Here is a 4601-nt window from a genome sequence, read left to right as displayed (position 1 = left end):
AAGAAATATATTTTTTAAAAAAATACTGCAATAGAAACTCTAATCCTATATAATAAAAGTCTAATATGCAAATCGACTGAACGGCAGAACAACCGGTTGCTATGATGTGCACTGATCACTAGGGAGAAGACACTCAATGCAGGAGCTGTCCCCAGCCCACAGGCCCCAGGCCAGCCAAGGCAGGTGTCAGCGGGGGTGGGGGGTGGAGGGGGTGGCCCGAATCATCTCATAGGTTGCTCCACAGAGGGAGCTGACCAGTGGTGGCACCAGAGCGGGCGGTACCAGGCCAGCCAAGGGGGGTGCCAGCGGGGTCCCCCTGATTGCCCCGCTGGTAGCCCCACAGATGGGCCCTGATCACCAGCTAGGCGTAGGGTCCCTACCCGTGCATGAATTTTGTGCATTGGGCCTCTAGTATTATATAAAAGACCTGGGTTTTTACTTTTAAGATAGATAAAGTAATAACATAATATTACTATTAAGAGGGACAAACATTAAAAGAGAAAGTTTGAGCCCAGCCAGTGTGTCTCAGTGGTTGAGCGTTGACCTATGAACCAGGAGATCATGGTTTGATTCCAGTCAGGGTACATACCCAGATTGTGGGCTCAGTCCCCAGTGGGGGGTAGGAGGCAGCCAATCAATGATTCTCTCTCATCATTGATGTTTCTATCTCTCTCTCCCACTCCCTTCCTCTCTGAAATCAATAAAAATATATTTTTTTTAAAAAAGAGAAATATTGTGAACACATGTTTTACTGTCATGGTAGAGCTTATCCAATTCTCTGCAAGCAGTAGAATTGGAATGGCCCTTAAATCCAAGTCAGAACACTATTATTAGAGGGCTCAAAATGTGTCCTCTAATAATAAACATAAAACAATTTCTATAGTGTGACTTGATATGATTGTCAGGGAAGGGAGCTCTCATTGTTAGAGAATGCGGGCTGGTGGAGAGTTTGTTTGTTTGTATGCATTGGTAGATGAAGAGGAAAGGGAAGGGGGCATAACCACCAGTGCATTTGATTGTTTAGTGTCCTTAGCAAGAGAGGCTTATGACCAGAAGATACAAGCTGTTTGCATTCACTTATTCTAGCACATATTTTTAAAATAACTACTAAATGTAGTCTAGGCACAGTTAAAAATGCCGGGGATACAGCACTGAGCAAAACAAACAAATGTCCCTGCCTTAGTGGCGCTTACATTCTGTGTGGGGAGGGACATTCAGAAAATACAAGTCAAAAGAGTAAAATGTTTGATATGTTAGACAGAGATCAGTGCTATGGAGGAAAACACAGTGCAGAAGTAAGAAGTGGACAAGAAAGGCCTCTCTTGGAAGATATGATTGAGTAATAGTCGGAGGAGGTGAGGATGCCATGAAGAAATCTGGGGGAAGCGTAACGGATAGAGGGGGCAGCAAATGCAAAGGCCTCGGGAAAGAGCATGGGGAAACCAGGAGCAAGTGGCTGAGACAGGAAGCCAGGCGCAGTAGGAGGACAGGCAGGAACGAAATGGCTACAGGGAGCAGTGCTGCACCTAGAGGACTTTGGTCTGTACTCTCCCCAAATCCAGATGCTGTTGCGAGCTTCTGAGCAGAGGACAGCGGATTTGCACTTTACAACATCACTCTGGCCTCTGGTGAGGAATAGATTGGAGGGGACGAGAGCAGAAGCAAAGAGACTAGTTAGCAAGCTGTTCTACTGCAGTTATCCAAATGAGAGGTGATAGTGAGTTGGGTTAGGGCGGTGGTCGGCAAACCGCGGCTCGCAAGCCACATACGGCTCTTTGGCCCCTTGAGTGTGGCTCTTCCACAGAATACCACATGCGGGCACACACGTACAGTGCGATTGAAACTTCATGGCCCATGCGCAGAAGTCGGTTTTCGGCCTGGGCGAGTCTATTTTGAAGAAGTGGCATTGGAAGTAGTGGGGGGTATTGGTTGGTCGGTCGGGTGATGGGTGACAGAGACGGGAGACACAGCACAGGCAGGCCAGGCCGCGGGATATGCAGCACAGGGGAGGCGCCAAATATCAACAGTACTTAAACTATATAAGTAGGTTAATAACAATGTACCTACCTATATAGTTTAAGTTTAAAAAATTTGGCTCTCAAAAGAAATTTCAGTCGTTGTACTGTTGATATTTGGCTCTGTTGACTAATGAGTTTGCCAACCACTGGGCTAGGGTGATAGCTTATGGAGGGGGTGATGAATGTTCAGACTCTGGGTTTATATTTACCAAACATTTTATTTTGAAAATTTTCAAATCTACAGAAAAGTTGAGAGAGCAGTACAATGAACACAGATTTTCCTTTCACTAAGATTCATCAAGTGTTAAATAATTGTCCAATATGCTTTTTCTGTCTCTATATATAGTTAAAAGAGAGAAGGGGAGAATGCTAAACCATTCAAAGTAAGTTACAGACATAATACTTTACTCATAACTATTTCAGCATGTGTCCTTGGAGAACATAACATAAGCACAATACCTTTACCACTGTCAAATCAATTAGTATGACATTTAGTATGCTAGAATAACATTACCTGATATCAATTCATACCCAAAATTCCAAATTGTCTCAATAATGTCTTTTGCAGTTGTTTTTTCTCCCCTCCTGATCCAGTATCCAATCAAAGACCAAACACTATAGTTAGTCAACTTTAATTTACAGCAGTTCCGCCACCTTTTTTTTTTCTCTTTATCCAGTTCCTTTATTTGAGCAGAGGGCACCCAGAAGACACCATCCACTTGCAAATTCAGGGCCAAAAAAGGATGGCACAGTCTCTCCCAGCCTAGCCCTGTGTCACTGTCCATGGCGGCGGCTCTGCCCTGCACCTGCAGGCCATGTCAGGCAGACGTGTCCGTCTCAGGGACCTCAGTAAATACTTCGGTGGGTACTGCCAGCCGCTGGGAGGGCACATAGGAGCCCATACCCGCTGCCCTCTCAGCCTCTTCCTGAGTGTAGGGGTCCACGCTCAGCTGCTTAAGCCTTTTCTTGTGGTCTTTGGATCGGAGGTGGGTCTTCAGGTTGGCGGAATCGATGAAGTACCTTGAGCAGGCCAGGCAGCGATGCAGGCCGCCACCCCCTGGCAGGTCCGGGTCTGGCTGGGCACCCGCGTCCCGCCAGGGCCGTGGGAGAACCTGGGGCCGCAGCTCGTGGTGGATCTCATCCAGGTCCGGCCGCCACCGCTTCGCCTTCGCCTTGGCGGTCCAGGGAGTGCACCCAGTGCGCGCCTGTCCGGCGGGAGCGACCCATGGCCGGCGGCAGCAGAGCCCGAGGGCCGGCGCCGAGGAGGAAGCTCCAAGTTCCGCCAGCTTTTTTAAAAAAATCTTCATGACATCAACATTTTTAAGAGTACAGAACCATTGTTTTAAAGACTTTTTTTTCCCCTCAAATTAGATTCATATTAAATACTTTTTGCAAAAATACTATATAAGATGGATTATAACTTCCTCATATAACTTCAGGATCATTAAATATCAATGTATTCTACTGTTGACAATGACAAATTTATTATCTAATCTAAATAGGTCTTCCAGGTTTCTCCATTGTAATGGCACCTTTTTCTATTTTAATTAATAAGTTAGCTATTATTTTCAGAAACTCCAATTGCCATGTGCAACTTGGTATCTCATAGAATCCAAATACAGATCAAAAAAAGAATTCCTTTGGTGACCTTGAATAGGAAGAGGAATGGGAGTGTTGGATTAGGGCGTGGGCTTTGATGTAGGAATTCTGGGATATTTGTACCTTTAAATACTGTGGTTGGATTGTGTGCTCATCTGCATCATATTCCTGCCTGACATTTGTCATGGAAATAAAGTAGACAAATACAATGAATTGTGAAGGAAGCTATGTCAGATGTGAGGAACTCAAAATCAGTGGTACACCTAAAGCAATTCTACTTTGTCTTTCTCTTCTCCTTCCCCAACCCTTCCTAGGCATTTTGGTGCATTTGTGTATATTTGCTGGTGAGTGTATTCTTTGGGAGACAGGATGTGGGATCAGGACTCTTATTTGCTTATGATCATTTTGTCTCTTTTCTTATATCCATATTACACTGAAACTTGTAAGAGTTGGAACATGAAAACAGATTAACTATTTTTGGTTTATTGAGTTCTGGCCATGCTGTTTAGAAGATGGACATTCAGTTTTGAGACACATACATGCAGATGTTTCTGTGTTTTCTGATCCATTATGACTGTACAATATAAGTATCTCTTCTTACAAATGGTCTCCACAGTGGGCTCCAAAGTGTGGTTCGGGATGGGGGTGGGAGGGTTTGGGGGGTTGGAGGATGGGTGAGATTTTTAGAACTTCTCTTTATAGCTATTTTTTAAATTAAATCTTTATTGTTGAAAGTATTGCGTATGTTTCCCTTTTACCCCCATTGACCCATTCTTAGCCTCACCTGTCTCCTGCCCCAGGCCTTCACTATAGCTATTATATTCATCTTAGCTATTTAAAGCATCTATTTGATGTGTGTTTTATGATAATATATAAATTTACATAGCATTCATTATATTTTTATAATGCTTTAAAAATAATACATTTGACAGAACTTAGAACACAGAACTTAGAAGACAGAACCTACACAGAACCTAGCACCAG

General features: G+C 44.0%; 1 pseudogene; it reads right to left on the bottom strand.

Moving 5' to 3' along the window:
• Nucleotides 1–2684: 2684 nt before the first annotated feature.
• LOC102755973 lies at nucleotides 2685–3324 on the bottom strand (annotated as a pseudogene).
• Nucleotides 3325–4601: the final 1277 nt, after the last annotated feature.

Source organism: Myotis davidii, unplaced genomic scaffold, assembly GCF_000327345.1.
Source record: "Myotis davidii unplaced genomic scaffold, ASM32734v1 scaffold152, whole genome shotgun sequence".
Taxonomy (NCBI): Eukaryota; Metazoa; Chordata; class Mammalia; order Chiroptera; family Vespertilionidae; genus Myotis; species Myotis davidii.
This window is presented reverse-complemented; position numbering and strand designations above follow the sequence as displayed.